Consider the following 18,707-nt stretch of genomic DNA (forward strand, 5'->3'; position numbering starts at 1 on the left):
CTAATTTTGGAATCTGGAAAAAAGACAAACATCAGGAAGGAAGTTTAAAAGACATTTAAGTCCTTTCAAAGAAAAAGGAAACTCAAACCAGATAAATTCAAATAACAGTAAGTCAGCATCAAACTGCTGTGACATGTCTCTCTGAGAACATCGGGATTGCTTGTACCTCTGAAATATTTGAGACAGGGAGCAGGAAGTCACTACTATCTTTTGGCGGGTTTAGCCCTACAGTTTCCAGTTGTCCCTGTATGTACTGGTAGTGCAGACCTTCAGTTGTGTACAAGACACATTAAGCTCTGCTGTGTTAGGTGTTCCACAGAGTTCCATACGCCCTCCGTTCAGTTTCAGACACTCCTATCAGTAGAATAACCTTTGTAACAGAAGACTGCAGTACTCCAGATCCCACAGATGATTAAACCTAACAGACAGGAGATCTGTCAAGAAAAAGAACCATAACAGAGGAAACACTTTCAGGTTTTCGGGATAAAGACACAAACCCCTAATTCCACATGAATCCTTCAGGACTGTGCATACACTGCCAGTGAGTATAATCCCCTGTGGGTTTCTGCAGGAGCACTTTGGCCAATAGGGAGAACTTGATACAGCCTCATCCATAACTTCATGGAATATCAGGACCAGATCAGACAGTTCCCTTGATTCACCTGGTAAACACAGTCTCTGAGGGACTTGTTTGCTGAGTCAATTCATCATTTAACTTGTTCAGTTTTTAAAAATTATTGGGTCATAGAGAAATGAAATTAAGACTTTATTAGCTAAATTCCACTTGTATTCCAGTCCTCATTATGCGCTAAGATGGTCTAATTTATATTACAAGGTTTCTCAGATGGATGACTGATGCATGTTGACCTCACAATGACCCCAGAGGGCAAAGGTTTCCTCCCATTCTCACTTTGTTCTCCTCTCCTCTTCCTCCTTCCCTCTCTCCCACCCCTCTTTTTCTCTGACAACCCTGTAAACAGTAGAGAATTCACTTTGAGCCAGTGGAAAGGGGGGAAATGGGCACAGCAAGGAGGGCTACCACCTTTTCCATCCCTCATCTCTCCTCCTCCTGCACAGTGGCAAGCCAAACTGCAACAGTAAAGTCAGAGGAAGGAAAAGGAACAACATAAAGCATTTTTAAAACACCCACTCTTAAATATTGGAATTAGCAAACATAGCTGAATGGAAGAGAATTCCAACTAGTCTTTTTAAAATGAAAGAACCATTGGCTCTAGGCTCTATTCTCTCTATGTATATGAGATAGGCACAAGAGTCAATGAGATTTAACATATAAGGGGGAGAAAAAAATCCATATACCAACCTTCCACCATATGCCATTACTAAACTTAAAGTACAACTTCTCCTATGAATATATTCTCTAAATTTCAGGCATTTAAGTATAGCAAAGACTATCCTATCAGTCTATCCTAAGCCTCCTCTTTTGCTTTAATATATCCCACCACTCCTGTGATCAATTTAGAATCCATAAAGTAAATAAGGTCCAGCTGGGTAAACAATGAGCACAAAAGCACCTTAGGAACTGGTTATTTATCCTAAGTCACCCTCAACCAACCTCACACTCTGTTTCTTGGAATCAATGTAGTGCTAGAATTTCACATTTCAGCAAAACAATCTATGTCTTCACCACAAGTGATAATTATAGAGAGTTCAGCTGCTGCTTCTTCTTTTTTAAAGTAATTTACCATTGTTCTCATACAGGCTAGGTGTTAACTCACCTATGTTTTCAGCTGAGTACAGTATCCCACACTTCCCGACCTGAGCTGCTACGCAGTACTGCTGTACGGTCTTTCAGGAAATGTAGCAGTGAAGCCCATCAGTAGTCAGAATTCTGCATTGCCAAAGTTCTCTGCACCCATGGTGCAGTCAGTCTGGTAATTTTCCCTCTGACACGTGCATATCAGTGCTAAATTTCTGCATCTGTAAAACACTTTGGGATCCCTGACAAAGAAGGACTCTATGTGAAGGTCAGATGAATAACTTTCTTCTTGAGCAAAAACATTTTAGAATAATTTAAACAGACATGCAAGTCTAGCAATCTGGAAATTCTCACAGCTGCTGTTTGCTACCTAAACTCTGTGCTGCTTAGAGTCATGTGTGTTCACATGATCTGCTAAGCTGGGGGCTGTCTCTTGCTCTTGAACTTTTTCCTCCTGCACTTTAAGATCAGCCCAGCAATGCTTTTATTGTGTAGTGCTGAGTACATAAGCTTGCATGTAAAGAGTATATGACAGCAGTTGCTTCTAAATGGTTTATAACTATTCCATCCTTTGTCAGCATTTCTTCAGTTATTTAAATGAATTAATTAAAATTTCAGGACTTTTTTCTTTTTAAAAACAAACCAAAAACTATATGTTTAGATTTTCATCCTTAGAATTTAGACTGCTCTTTGCCTGATATGGCAACCACAGAGTAAAGGAACCACATGTTCAATTTTAATTTTCTCTAATATGAAAATACGTATGCTGATTATCTTTAGAGAGTATTTATAACAATTCTGCTTTCCCAGGACTCAATACACAGAGTATACCTCATATAGGCTATAATGTTTTCAAGAGTTATTTAAAGGCTTCCTGTGAGTAACAAACAAAACATTAACTCTCTGGAAAGACATGAAGCTTACGAACTGAAACTCTGTCCACCATTATAGTGATGAGCATTTAGAAATATAAGTAATCATTATAAGAATAACATAACCCATCAAAGTCCATAGGTCAGTCAGCTTTCTATTTCTGTGTTGTAACAGGAACAATGGCATAAGCATAGGGCATTACAGGAGAATTAATGACTAGCTGCAATTAATGGCCCTGGGCTGTGCCTGAGGCAATCAACTCCTCCCATCTACTCAGTAATCCCAGGAGATACTCTGGTCTCCTTTGGAACATTAATGTCCAATTTTTTAATAAAATTCTGCCTTTGCAGAATTTTTGTGCTTAGATTATTTGGAGGACATTATGTACATATAGGAGTAAAAATAGAGCCAATTAGGGAGAGCATATTGGAGTGAAAAGCAGTATCAGTGCCTTCAAGATAAGTTCAATGGGAACAAATGCTCTCAGATAATAAAGAATGCAAGTGGGCTTGTATTTTTGATCACTTGCCCTCTGTGTATTTGAAATGAAAGCTGTATTGCATTCACAGCTTTCTGTCAATCTTCCAGTGCTCCAGCTCCTTCAGAAAGTCTGTGCTTCCCCTCTACTCAACTGTCTTATTTTGCATCACCTCACACCACTACCACTATCACCACTGCTCTAAAAATGTCACAGAACCTTTTCAGTAGGTGCTAGGTACTTTCAGAATTGGTTTTAATGCATGTACAACCAAGATAATAACCATTTTAGTCACCACTGCCATAAGTTATTAACATACTACAAATCTTAATTTGGAAAAAAAAAAAAGTGATGCATCATATGTTACTTTATTCCCTGGCACAGTTTCTCCTCAATTATGCTTTTTTATTCCTCACTCAAAAAACATTCATTGACTGCCTCTTAGCATAGACAGCAAATACATTACAGACTGAGCAGTTACACATGCACAAAGAATTCACTCTTCTCAGGTGAGCTCTGCAAAACTGCAAAGGACCCTTCCAATCTGGACCTTGGATATTCTCTTCCCTATAAAAGCATTGCTCTGAAGATTAATCCATTTGACTGAGATGCAACCTGGAACGTTGCCACGCACCAAAGAAGTAATTCTTGACATGACTAGCAACAAATGAAACAGAGATCTGTCTGACTGCTGAGCACTACACACCAACTCTCAGAAAGCTCAGCTCCATACTTATATTCAAATACTCTCTACTACCAATACTTCAGTCTACCAATCAAGTCTCAATCAGCACCACCATCATCACATGGTATAAAAACAGTGTATGTCATGTGTTTAAGCTTCCAGCTTGCTTGCTTCATTAACCGTTTTGCTCAAATTCCCTGTCACATGCATGCAAGGGCTTTCCCTCTGCAGCCTATGTGGTCTGTGCCTGTAATCTAACTGAAGAGGACAAAGTTTCCATTTCTGTAGACAAAGGACGAAAATTTTCTTTACTACATTTAATTTTTTAAATATCCTGAAAAATCTTACATGTGTCTGTATGTTCCTTAAAAGACAAGGATCCAGTACCAGAACGCGGTACTGGCTGTAACAGTTGATTGATTAAGTATCAATACAGTAAAAGTAGTAACAGACATAAACCAGACGTATTTGCCACCTTGTTGTTTCAGAATTGTTCACACACTACTTTAATATTAAAGGAATAGGTCTGTACCACAGTTCCCTCCATTGTAAAATGGAGCTGGCAACTTAATCACTGCTTATCATGGCCTGGGGAAAATTATGCATTTGTGGGCAATTATCAGTTTTCCATAGCCTTTCACTGTCTGCAGATTTTTTGTTGTAGTGATGGTGATGCTACTGGGATGGTTAACTAATCTCCCCTCAAAAACAGATAAAAACTGAAATGACAGAGTTTCTGGCAAGAGAATTTCTGGCAGAGGAAGCAAAGTAGGAAATGTAGTTCCTGATATAAACCAGCCCACTCTGTCTCATCTGAGAGAAGGCCTGCTGCCTGGGTATTTCTCAAATGAAAAACTGCCAGGGTTTAAAACAGCTGAAGCTTTCCTCTTATGAGAATTATGTGCTTTACAGATCATGATAAATCCTAACTAAAATATGAAAGAGTCAGTGTTTCAAACTGTTCCTTTCCTTCAGTGAGGTTACATTTACAGTTCAATGAGTGGACTTGGATAACAGGATTCTTTTTCACTCCAACAGACTGAAAATATATGTATATATTGTAGATGCAGCATTCAAGCACCGAAAAAAAATTACAAGAAACATCTCCCTGAAGGAATTACCCAGTCCCGCAAGAATTTTCTTGCATTATTCCTCATAGCTTTCTTTCCATGTCCTTCCTTCCTCCCACCACTCCTCATCTATCCAAGGAAAATAATGCCAGGCTATTCAATGGCCTTGTTATCACAAGAAGTTGTTATGCTATATCGGTAAGCTGAGAATGGGGTTTGTATGGTTTGTGGTGAAAAGTGCAATCTGAGTCTTCACCGCTTCTGCTGGGAAGTTCAACTGGAGTCACTGAGGAAAAACAAAACAGAGGCAGAAACCTGGACTTTTAAAAAGAGCACTGGCAGTCCAGTACTGCGACTGGAAACACAAAACAACCACCCATACTACTTTCCCAGCTCAAACTGGAAAGCTAATTGGGACACGGTCTAAGTGTAGTACAAGAAGTCACACTGTACTTCTCCCATGGCCTTAATCTCTGTCACAGATGTTAAAGGTGAATTCTACGTTTTACTGCTCACTTTTCCTTTCAGTGATTGCTCCCTTCATCTTGTAGTTATTTGTTTAGATTTTTAGTGCACAAAAATCCTGGCATTGCCACTATGGGCTCTGAGCCATCTGAGCAATCTTCTTTAAATACACTAACACATCATCCATATGGTTATCCAATATGTAACTATTTACTTTCCAGAACAATCACAGAGGTAACAAAAACCATTAAAAGCTTCACAAAATTCACAAAAGATTGTCCCTTTAATTAGGAGTCTATGATTTTCACTGAATAGCAGAGTTTCAGCCATTAGTCTGCATGACCCCCTTTTTGAAAATACCTTCATTATTATAAGTGTTCCTTAAAAACAACTGAAAGATCAGATGAGTGGTTGTTCTTAGGAGCTACCTGTTTGAGATCACTGCTGTGTTTGCCCCAGCAGGGTCTGATACCATGCAGTTCACTATGTTCTGGAAGATATCCACTTCAGAGACAGCATTTAGCAAGGCTGGGAAGACTCTGAAAGCTAGAAGGAGAGATACCAAGAAAAGTCCTTTCCAAGTATGATATTCTTCAATAATAGCTAGTAATTTTTTAATTATTTTCAACACAGTTTCCAAAATCTGGTCAGAGGACCCAATTAAGGTATAAATAGTCTGTTTTTCATATTAGCTGGAAGAGTTACTGTTTCTTTTAGAGTCAATTTACATTAAAAAAACTTTGGCCCCTTCTGGAGATTCACTGTTTCCCTAGAAGAAAATGATATCTGAATGAGAGTTCACTTTGCTGAGACAGTTAGAACATGTATTCTCTTCACAGCATGTGCAATGCTGTCGGAGGGCAAACTTGTTTATCACAATTTTCTAAGTGTACTTCTGGTGGTAACTCATGCTGTGGAAGCGCCTGAGTTGATCTGTGGCTACTTTATACACTGTAGCTTGTGTGCTAACATTTTATGCTCAGTGTTGGTTGTGAGTATTCCAGACACAATTCAGTGGATGGATTAGTGATTATTGAACTTGTGGAATAAATCAATGAGCTCTAGGCCTGCGTGCATAAAGCAACATGGAAGCTTTTCACGCATACTAGAAAGACCTACAATTCTTAGGTTTCTTGGGATACTTGCAAAACTGTGCCTCCTTTTATCAGAAGTGACTAAACCCAGAAAGGATAAGGAGGAGCAGGAGGACAGAAAGCCGTGTCATTCCTTTTCCTAGCCAGCAGATTTCGTAAGCTTTAGGATGGGGACACAACATATTCATTGCAGCAATACAGAAGTTCACTCTCTCTGGTACCATGGAACTTGAAGGGCCTCTTCTTGGGGCAATACAGTTCTCTTTTGTGACTAAAAGCAATAACAGAGGTCAGACTTTCAACTTCAAGTGGAAAATGTACTGTTTCGTAGACAGAAAAGAAGAAATTATATTTAGTCAACACATTTTGAACTCCTATGAATATATTCAGGTATGTTTCTCAGGACAGCCTTTTGTTTGTATGAGATGCCACCATAGGGCTCATGCTGCTTTAAAGGTTTCAGGCCCTGCCTTGGTAACTTCAGTTAATAGGAGCTTTTCCACTGAACTCAAATGTAACAACAATATTTTGTATGTTGTTTTCCTGAATATCAGAGGTAGAAGCAAATTCAATATACTAAAATTGGCATCAGAGAGCCTCCTGCAGCTCTGAAAGTGCAGGTATTAGTGTCCATTAGCATACTTTTCTCTAAAGTACAAGAAACTAATTAGCATAAATTTATTGACTAAAACTGAAGGTGGAAATGAAGGCCAGGTTGGAGTCTAATGCAACAGCTTTACATGTAATAGTGAAACACTCAGCATAACAGACACATAAACATGGAATTTCACTCTGGAGGAATAGGATGTGCCTTGTTTTGACAATTGAAAACTGCATCCAAGACCATATTCAGCTCACAGCTGACTTTTTTCTCTTCACCTAAAAAGCAATAACCAAATTCCAGTTTTGTCATATGCATTACAATTCATTTAGCATCTAATTTAAGTGTGACTGCATTATGAAACCGCACAGAAACACACAGAATTAAATATTTGTTTTAAGATCACAACATCAACACAACTGTAGCCTACTTAGCAGATACAGTACTTATAACTGTTAGAAATAACTTTGGTAGGAATCTTTACAAATTGTGTCCAGTTACAAGACAAGGAAAACTACTTACTTGTTTCATTTTCTTTGTAAACCAGAATAATCTCCTGCTGTTTCAACGAACATGGATCACAGAAAAAAAAGGATGCCTTTATTCTACCAACAGAAGCCAAACTCCATTAAGAGGAGCCAGACTGATTATATTACTCCATCACATGTGAAAGGAGAATATTTAGCAGAACAAAAATATAGGAATCTTTGGCATGCAGTTTACAACTCAAGACCACACTGGGTACATTAGAAAAGATGTAACAAGGTCAAAGAAATCACCACTCCTCTTTGCTTCCTGTTGCTGCACAGCTTTCCTCTCTTTTTGTGTTTATTATTTTGTAAGTCAGACTGCTAAAGCCATGAGCTCCCAAAGGAACCCCAGCTTCAGGGGCTAAGTACAACTGAGGGCCTCTGTAATCATCCATATGCACATTTCATACAAAAATAAACGCTCTACTCAGTCCATGTTCCATTTGCCAGTTGGCCAGGTTGGTTGTTTATTCTGTTGGGAAGAATAAATTTTTTGCCATGAAGCCTTACCTTCTCTCTTCTCCATTTTCATCCATCATTCTGGTAGGAAAGTTGCAACTATTAATAGATAAACCTTAACTTTTGTTTTGGCTAAGACCTACACAAAATATCTGTGTCACAAGACCTGAAACTGGCCCATACTCCAAATAATTTAGGTCAGTGAAGGGGACAATAGCCACACAACATTTTTCAATTGTCACAAAAAGTAAACCATTTGCAGACACACACATGCAGGCTACTTCTGTTTCTAAGCCTCCTGTTACTATATTTGGCCATAGTTACAACACTATAAAATAAATTGATGTTCTTCTGTATCTTTACACCTACTTTATCAAGCTCCTATCACTAAGGCACAGATTTGTCTGTTTAAAGCCCCTATCTTTCCCTAGAAATAAGTAAATAAATACAGCATTTTTGGTGGGTTTTTATAAAGGCTTCCAAATTTCCCTCGCTTTCAGACTGCACAGCAAGACCTGTCTTGGGTTTCCCTGCCTTTTTGCCTGAAGCCATGAGAGACAGCCCGAGATTTCACATCAATAGCTTTTACTACACAATTTTTCCCTTTGAACAAAGCATCACCTTAACATCTGAACAGTAAAATTCCATCTTTTCTTTTTATTTTCCCATGCATTATTTAAACACGCTGCTCTGAATTCTACAACTAGGGTATTCCTGGGTAGCTACAATCAACAATATCTTATAGTCTGATACAGCAGGAAATGTGTGCTATCCAGGATAGTTTCACACATTTGTTTGCTCTATAGTAGCTTCAATTTAAATATGATAATCTAATTTAGTAAAAATGAACTGAAATCAGATTTACTGCAAAAACTTTTAAAATTTAATTTTCAGACTAGCAATCAATGCTTATTCAGTTTTCATCTTATCCCTGCCTTCCCTTTTTGCAGATGCTTAAGTGACATTAAACAATTGCACAAATTTTAAAAACTGTAGGAAAATTACCATCTGCACTAAATTCAGAAATAAAAAGGTCCAGAGAAATCACTCTTTATGAGCATTTTTCTTAACAGAAAGAACTAAAAAAAGCAAAAATTCTCAGAATAGAATTAATATACATATATTTTTCTGGCATTCTGTCTTTCAAATCATTTTGAAACATGACAGAAATGACAAAGAGAGATCACACTATCATCTCACCCAAAACCTTACTCAATTCCCAAAATATGACTGTTAAGATTAAATATTAAAACATCTTCAAAGAAAGAACTATGTTGAGACACACAGCAATAAAGCCCATTACTATTCACAGATATAAACGGTATTGAAGTATTATCTGCTTAGTATTACACTTTACTTCATTACATTTCCCCCAAATCTATGCAAAATAAAAATACATTCTTGTAAACAACAATAATTACAATAGAAGGAAACAACAAAAATGAAGTCTTAAACTTACATTGATGTGTTATTATACGTCCTGCACTGCAAGTAGCCCTAAGGATACATTTTAGTTTTTTTATCCATGCTCCGTTCTTGTTGCTGATGTGACCACTTAGGCACATGGTCAAGTTGCAATCAGCTTCTCTCTCTGTGATGTATGAGAGCTGTGCTGATTTATCTAGTCCTTCTGCAGCAGATTAGCACTAATGTTTCTGCTTCTGCATCCTACCTTTCTGTAGCAGCAGACTCTGCATTATCATTGGCAACTGAATTAAAGAGCCAGTGAATGTAGTACAATTTTTTTCTTTCTGAAACCATTGCAAAGCAGGTAGTCTCACAAATAGAATCTTTTATCCACTGAGCCTCCCTTTTAACACTTTTGGCAAGAACAGTAGTCAGAGATACAGAAGAATGGTTCCAGTAAGTCTGCTACAATCTTTTGGTGATTTATTCCGTTAAAGGAATATTCTCCTATGCACATGGCCCTAGGCAAGAGAGGGCTGTAATAAACCAGCATTTCAGCCAAAACCATGGGATTTTCATTTTGTAACACAAAAGTATTGTGTTATACACAGTGAAATTCTAGTTTATCCCAAAGAAGTGGACAATGTGAAATTAATTAATGCAAACAGGGTTTATGAAAAAAAAGCAAGTTAAGTACCTTATATGTTAAAGGTACTTAACATATAACTGATTTGGTTAAAAATTATTTCAGCGTCTTACAGTGTAGTTCATTACAAATTCTTTCTTTTTTGCCTTAGGATTGACATATTTTACACTACGGGATTGTCAAATTCAGCTATTAAAAGTATTACAAAGAACCTGACTTAATCTTGTTACTATTTTGATTTTCCAGTAAACAAGTAGTATTTTAGCAGTAAAATGAAATTGTTAATTCATGACCTTTTCAATTCAAGACACGATGAGACACACATCTTTAAATTTTCTTTAGGACTTTGAAAAATATTTAGGAAAAAATGGATGTCTTAGACCATCTAGTCTTGAAAATGTGAACATTCTGACAAGTTTGCTCACTGTCAAAATGACTCACATCACTGCTGTTCCTAGCTGCTACTCTTTCTGATCACAGAAGTATTTCTCTCTGTTTTTAAAAACCAAATGCCATACATGAATATTAAACAAGAAATATGTGTTGCTTAATCATTACCAATATTTAAATAGCAGAAAAATTTCAGCTACTCATAAAGACCTATTCTGCATCTATTATCAGCATTCAATATTATATAGTGTCTTACCCCAGCCAGGAAACCAGGAAAGAAAGAGTAAAATTGAATTAACTCATTATTTTACAACAAACACTAAAACAAAGAACAACTATTTTTGCTCTAATGTGAAAGTCTACGGTGGCAACATCCATTTCAAAGTGCTTTCTGGATTTTACATATACTTATTTTTACACCTGCCACAGGAGCACAACAACCTTGGGGACAGAATGTAACGAAGACCTAAGCATGCTCATTAGCACAGAATTGTTACAGAGGCAGTTTTAGATCCAGGTGTGGAACTCCACGTGACTCCTTCAAGCCTCCCCAGCTTTTCTCCTCTCTTTGTGTGTTGTTGATAAGGAGTGAAACATAGGACTGAAGAAAGGCATCCAGAGACAGAGAATCTTTTGAGGAAAGGTACCTGAAAAAAAACATTTCAAAGCATCCCCAAGCTGACAGCGCCTGGCTAAAGGGAAACACTGAGGAGCTGAGGCACCTTCTACTTCACGCCCTCATGGCCTTCAGACAGTAACTTGTAAATGCTAAGCATCTTAATGATTTTGAATTTGAGAAGTCTCTCTGTGTGATACGTGCCTACCACCAGACATTCAAAGAACTGAAGGTCTCTATTTCAAGAAAGATGGAGGCAGGTGCTGCGCTTCCATCTCGCTTTGAATCCTCCTCAGGACTGGACTCATCCAAAGAGCAGTAATTCTGCCTTCAGTTGTCTTCCCTGGGGAATGAGATTCAAACTCCCAACTTTCATGCCTAGGACAGTGTCCTAAAGAAATAGCTCTATTCCACTAGCAATGCTGCAGTTAGGAGTGTTCCTCACCTTCTGTGGAGAAACATGCTACAATACCAAAAAATGAAAGATTCACTATACCAGAGAGGACAGAACAATGCTGACCTTCCCAACAGGCTTATACCAACAAAAGGGAGTGTGACATGGATGTGGCAGACAAAAGTAAAAAGTGCTGTCATTCTAAAGGCAGTATCAGTTGCAAGGACACTTTTCCACTAAGAACTGAAACAAAACTTGGACCCCATGGTTTCATGTATGTCTTTGCTGTACTTGGAAAAAGGTATTTAGCCAAAATACTGAAATCTGGCTTAGAAACAGCATTGGAGCTGCTACTGCAGATACACATAGAAAATCACTCTTAAAATAAAATCAACTCCGCTTTAAACATTACCATTTACGTCATCCCCAGACTCTCATCAGAAGTTTGTTTAGAACCTCATCTCTCTTGATGGTTAAAAAGAAAATTCTAATGTACACTCAAACACTCAAGCTGCATTAGTACCCACCTGCTCCTGAGCAGCACTGTCCTTTAATAGTTTATATGCCCTGAATGGTGGTCTTATGTACTTACAGACAGCACCTGTACTCCATATCAGCCTTCTTATCAACAGACTAATACATGCTGTTTTAGTCTTATTGTATAAAATGGACTGTCCATCTCCCTTACCACCATAGTCCTTCTCTGAGTTCATCTCTTCTAAACATGGGTGAGCAGAACCATACAGACTATGTTCCACTTGGACTGAACATAGAATTTATTTCAGTAGACCAAACAAGCTCTGGTTTTAATACATGGTGAAATAAAAAAAACTTCCTCTCACCTTATCTCCAGCAGCTAAAAATTACAACAGATTTATTTGTAATGGAATTCTGACATATATCAATTGGGATGTGTTAATATGTATTTTCTCTGCTACACTACATCAGGCCATGAAGCTGAGAATCAACACCAATCAGCATCGATTTATGTCAAACAAAAATATGAATGTAACATTACTGCTGGTCCACTTGCTTAACTTCCAGTTATCTACTGAAACAACATGTTGGTTTGATAACATATTTTCCACTTCTCTCAAAAAAGTCGGTTCCATACTGTGGGGAGATGGATGGGGTTAAAAATCAGAGGAGACTAAGAACTACAGGGTAAAATGCAGCTGCATCTCTCTGAACGGAATACAGCTGACATGATCCACAAATATTCCCTCCACAGAGATATGCACCTGCTACAGGAGATAGAGGGTGGAGTGGAGACACTGCAGCTTCCCTCCATAGAAGTATCTGCAGGGAGGGGACCATGGTGGTACTTTGCAGTTCATAAGACTGTGTAGTACCTGTTAAAAAAGGAAGACGGATGAAGATGTCCTGCAGCTGAGCCAACAACTATGTCGAAATCCCTCTCCTCAGATGCCAAGATATGACCACCCCAATGAGCAGGTGAAGCGAAGCAAGAGAGTTTTACATCAATCAGAGATAATATAACTTATGACTAAGGTCACTCAAGCTCCACCTAAACCTAAAGAGATAGTATAAAATAAGTTGAGAATAGGGGGGGAATGGAGGAAGACTCCACCAAAACTGTTGGTATCAGTTAATGGGCTGAACCTGTCTTTACCCCCATAGGGATGCCTACTGGGTAAGAATTATACTTTACACGTGTTAAATGCTGCTTTTAGGACTAGAGTGTGCTTGGTTTATAGTACAGTAAATTGCTTTAAACACATTTTTGCAGTCAGACGCTATCACAGACAACCCTCGAACCTTACTAACCTGTCACAATTTGTATTAATAAAGAGTGTTATTCCATAAACTGCTAGAGTGAGTCCTTTATAGGTGCTAGCAGTTGCCAGCATTGGACAATACACTGGGAAGACCCACTGAGGGGTCTCCACACCGTTGGCTTAGCCCCCCTGAAAAGGGCAGTCGAATCATCCTCAATCCGGTGAATCTGTTCAGTGAAGGGTCTCCTTATGGGATGTGGACAGACTGGTCGGGCATAAGGGTCTCAGCTTTCCTGGGGCACTGACAGACAAATAAATCACTAAGGGTTGAGAAAATCTCCCCACACTAAGGGTCGGGTAACCCCCCCCACCCTTCACATGACACACACCAATTCAGCAGGGAGAAGAAAGAATAGCCATCGTGTCACTGCCACCAAAAAGCATCATCTATCCTTCCTAAGCCCCAGTGGTTTCCTCAAGTGTTACACACGAGCTGTGCAAACAACACACTGTTACTTGAAACACGCAAATGGATTGTATGTTGGAATGTACAGGAAATTACTCACGGCAATTGAGAGTGTAAAGTCAAACAAATTACCATCTATAATTGAAAACATGCAAGTAACTTTTAATTAAACATGATTCCTCTATGAAAAAAAACCCCCACAGTAAAATCTTACTAAAAGGGAAGATAAGCTAACAGGGAGGGAGAAGAATGAACAAAACAATGTTTTATGAAGAGAGTGTTGTTCAGGAAAAAAATTATACAAAGGAGACTTTTAAATGTATTTCTAACTTATTCTTGATTCCAAGCCCACTTCAGTTTCAAGCAAAAACATACATGCAGGTAAAAAATGCAGGTTCTCAAAACCACAGGTAAGATATTAGAATGCTTATTTATGCAAGTAACTGATTAATTTAAAGCATCTAATATTAGATGGATACATACAGGAAGAATTTTGGAGTTTAAATGACCAAAAAAAGTATTAAAGAATCATACACCAACATCTAAAACACAGCAAAAACTATACACAAGAAAAACCCCAAACAAACACACACAATTTTTAAGCCACAGTTGGAGTCCTATCACAGAGAGGGCACGTAGCTGCTTGTGCCAAGGCCACAAGAAAGCCTGGTAAAGGGCAATCTCTTTAGTTGAGAGCCTGTGTTCTCATGAAAGTGTTGCATATGATACATCTGGATGTTAAAAGCTTGTTCAACCATTCAACAATCATCAAACACTTTCAGAAAAGAAATATATACTATATTCTCACTTTGCACACAGAGAAAGCAAAAGGGCAAAACTAAATATCTTGATCAAAATTGCAATAAGACTAATGATTTTCATGAGACAGGTTTATATGACTTGTCTTCTGGCAGCTAGAAATCCCAATAGCTGCATAGCAGAGCTGGTAGATCTTTAGGCTTTCCACAGGGAAGAACACAGGAATTCACTGGTAGTTTATCTAATCACTGACAACCTACTCCTCCCACTATCATGATGTGGAAAAAACAAGGGAATATACAATTTTCCAAAGGCCAACTCAGAGCTTGCCCTACATTTTAACCTAGGTCAGCAAATTATCCTAGGGATAATAGGATTTCTGCCAGCAAAAGCTCTTTTGCAACTATTCCTTATACCAGTCCTTCATTAGGCTAACTAAACCACACAAAACCCCCGTTTTCTCAGCCTAACACTACATTTCCCCCACAACCCTGCCAGCAAAATCTTTAGTATAGACCATGGTTTTAGTGAGTAGAAGAACAAATAATGCTTAGGGAAAATAAATCAGTAGGAACACTTTAACCGCAGGTATCCAGTTTACATTTCAAGGCTCTCTCTGCAAATAAAAAAGGGACATTTTTTCCAAAATTAAAGTTGAGCTGGGATCTGAAATACAGAGATCCCTACAATCAGGGTAGTCTACTAGCTGCAAACTACAAATGCCACAATATGGGTATGTAAGCATCAAGGATCAAGAACAAAACTGAAGAGATTATATGCTGTCCCACGGGCTACAGAATCCACCTGCCAAACAACACTGTTCTAAGAACCACTGGATAAAGCTGAATATACAGAAAGTACAAGCCTATATGTTATCCTTTTGAATGGTTAACAATCAACCTCATGGTTTTCCTTGGAACAACAGTGCTAGAATTAAGTTGAATTTCTTACTTTTCTCAAAGTGGTCATCTATGTCTGCTTGCACTTTAGTGTCAGTGTTGTGAAATGTCCCTTTTCCATTCAGATCAGACTACAGGCTGAAGACAAAGGATGACAGTTACAAACTATCTTACTGCATGACAATATAACAGGATAAGTGTTTGATTCCTTACTTTCCCTTAAAGAATCTTTGGCATGCTGCATCTATCATTAAATGTATATTTAATAACCAAGAGAGATAAACTTAGCTTTATAGCCTTCAAACCCAGCCAGATGAACTAGCTTCCTCATCTGATAATGGTGCATCTGTCCAACGGACAGATAACTGTCTCACAAAAAGATGTTTCGCTTCAAAAAGCCCATGTGTAAAGGCCACTGTAAGACACATTTCAGACCACACTTAAAAAAAAATTTGAGAAGGTCAAAATTCAACTTGGGTGAAGAGAACAGGGAAAAATTGTTTTGGCAAACAGAGACAGCTGCCCTAGGCAAAGAGGTAACATTTCATACAATGAATGTGGGATAGGTTTCTTATCCAGAGATCAATGCCATGAGTTGTTCATTAGGTATAGTACCTTTCTTCACCTGAAACTATGTTTGGAATAAGTAAATCTAGACATGCCAAGTACACGGTTTCTTCTTAGTGGGGGATTCTTTTCACATTTTTATTTGTTTTAAATAAGCTTGGATTTGATTATGAGCACTTATGATACTTGATGCATTTTTTTTTTTCACTTTTCCATGCAAAAAAGCTTCTGTAAGTTTCAGGTTCCTGGCACCCCTCTCTAATGACAATCAGTAGGACCTGCACAAGACAGTTTTCTCAAAGAAGCATGCTGCAAAAGGTAAAGGCAATCATGCACTCGCAAGAACTCAAGAGCCCAAAGAGGAGGTGGACCCAGTACTGCATTTTGGAAGTCAGACACCGTGAGAACATAAATGAGTAACAGTTGGGAGGCCAACAAGCATCAGATTTGTTGAGCAGGCACAGAAACAAGAGTTACTTGTTTCAGCCATGTCTGAAGGAGGACCATAACATTAACTATCAAACTTTTGATGAGCAATTTCATTCTGAAGACAGAATGAAGTTGCTTAGTATACTTTCACTTGAATATTTACAGAAGTTCTGCAGAGAAGGAGACTGGAAATAATTTCTACTAGTCATTGAAATCAAACGTGTGTTGCAGCTTCTGCAGAATACAGTGTATAATTGCTGTATTTCTGCTTTATCTTCCTGAACTTGATTAGATGCTACTAAGCAGTTAGTCACCTAATTTTTGACTGGAAAACAAAATGTGACGTGAAGCAAAAAGGTAAAGTTGAAAGTTAGTTTGGGGTCACTCCCTCCTCCTCACGCTTTCTTGCAACATCAGCACAAAGGGACATTCCACAAACACCAGAACATATCTGCAACATGTGGAAATAATACTTTATCAGAATACAGAGTAGCCAGAATACAGAGTGTTCACTGAGACAGGAGGTCATTTAGAAATTAGGGGTTTATTTATTTAATGATGTACATATTGATAGAGGGGCAAATGTAGCAGAACAATGATCATGCTAAGAGGCCATTGTGAGGCAGTGCCAATAAAAACTTTAATTTTCTTTAATTTAAATGTTAGCAGATGTGTTGAAAAATAATAGAATGCAGGTTGCACCAGTTTATGCTGAGTGAATTCTGTCCTGGGACAATTAGGGATAACTTAGGAGAGAAATGAAAACACATGAGTAACAGAAAAAAATAACAAATTATATATGCTTGCCAACACCTTATTTTCTAATACATGTTTCCTTCTTTCTTTTGAGAGTGAATTTTCCCAACTCATTTAACCAAAGTTGGAGGCTTTAGATGTGGTTATGTGGGTTGTGGTTGGTTTTTTCCTTTGAATCACTGAAGTAGTGGAAGAAAGAAATGCAGTAGCTGCCACATATCTAGATATCAGTAAAACATTTAATAGTCATAGTTAATTTTAAAAAACTGAAAATGCCTTGGCTAGAAGCACTGTCATGAAAATTAACAATTAGTTAAATGACTGCAAACAAAAGATAATGAAACATGGCAACACATGAAAAGGTGGTGTTTAAAGAAGTACTAAAGAAATGGGTTCTGAATTTTTTTTTAATTCATAATTGCAGAGGGAGAATAAACAATTTGATAACATGAAAACATCGGAGAAGGAGAAGATTAAAAACATGAACAAAAAATAAAAATAATACGTAAATCTCTAGGGAATTAGCAATGCTGAGGAAAAGACACATTTGGAAAAACTTAGTGGAGACATCACTTGCATAGAGCTAGTGACTGAGCAAAGTCTAGGAAGCAATAATCCTGAACACACTTGGAGTATACAGCACGTCTCCCAGTGCCATCATTTCTAACTCTGTACAGATATCTATGTAAGCTGAACTAGTGACAGTTTTTCTTCATACAACAGCAACACTCTCTTCTGTCAGCAGCTATCAAATTCTGGCAGGTAAAACTAATAGCAAACATCAGATTAGATATGTTCCAGATACACATGAAAGGCAGGGTCACATAATTCTGTGTTCTAGAGAGCTCACATGAAGCACAATGGCATTTTTGGTAATTTAAGAAGTCATGTGATTATATTTTTTAATTGTGACAAAACATAGATATGGTCACAGTGTGCAAAAAGTGAAGGATATAAATACTGAGGATAGAGAGAAATCATCCAAGAGATATGAAAGCAGTACACAAAAGAACCAAAGAATGAACTCTGAAAACATATTCTGGAGGGGAAATCAGAATAAATTTGTTAGTAACATGTGATATACTTGGCTGTGGAATGTTTCTCCAAAAGAAGCACCCATTCACAAGCCATTTGGCATGGATACTTAAAATGTGCAAAGACAACATTTTAGAGAGCATACAATATGGACTCTTCAGAGGGGAGATGGAGAGAGTGAATGAGAGAAATGGAAATAAAGCTCTCATTAAATAAAGACATCATTTTAGTTCCAAAACAAGGGACAGAAATAGTCCTACACATGAAGACTGATGAGGAAGACGCATGACTGGGTTTTTTTTATTTATACAGTATGGTATACTGTTACACTCCATTTTTATAAAACATAAAGAGTTTGAAGGCTTTTCTACAGTTTTCCCTGAAATAGCAGGTATTGGTCAGAGTAAAAGACAGAAGATACAGTATGTGCAGTATTTGGCCACAAGCACAGCAAATTCTACTGTCCATTATTGCAATGAAATTAGTGTAATCGGACAGATTTCACTTAAAACGAGAGTTCTAAGTAAGTTCCAACTTACTGGAACTCTACCATCTTGTTTTAATACTTAATCCATGCTGCTGTTCTCTCACCATGCAGAGCATCTAACAAAATAAGAGTATCTTACCCCCAT

At 37.9% G+C, this 18,707-nt stretch overlaps 1 protein-coding gene across 5 annotated transcripts in view; it reads right to left on the reverse strand.

The window, feature by feature from the left end:
- RAPGEF4 (Rap guanine nucleotide exchange factor 4) overlaps positions 1 to 18,707 on the reverse strand; it is a 151,323-nt gene that overhangs the window by 97,089 nt on the left and 35,527 nt on the right. Inside the window, exon 1 of one of the 5 annotated variants that reach the window (XM_032692914.1) lies at positions 9,432 to 9,658. The exons of the other annotated variants lie outside the window; for them this stretch is intronic. The gene's annotated coding sequence lies outside the window, so the exon portion shown is untranslated. Of the gene's footprint in view, positions 1 to 9,431; positions 9,659 to 18,707 lie in introns of those variants that run through there. 5 annotated transcript variants of the gene reach the window in all.

Source organism: Chiroxiphia lanceolata, chromosome 7 (assembly GCF_009829145.1).
Source record: "Chiroxiphia lanceolata isolate bChiLan1 chromosome 7, bChiLan1.pri, whole genome shotgun sequence".
Lineage (NCBI taxonomy): Eukaryota > Metazoa > Chordata > Aves > Passeriformes > Pipridae > Chiroxiphia > Chiroxiphia lanceolata.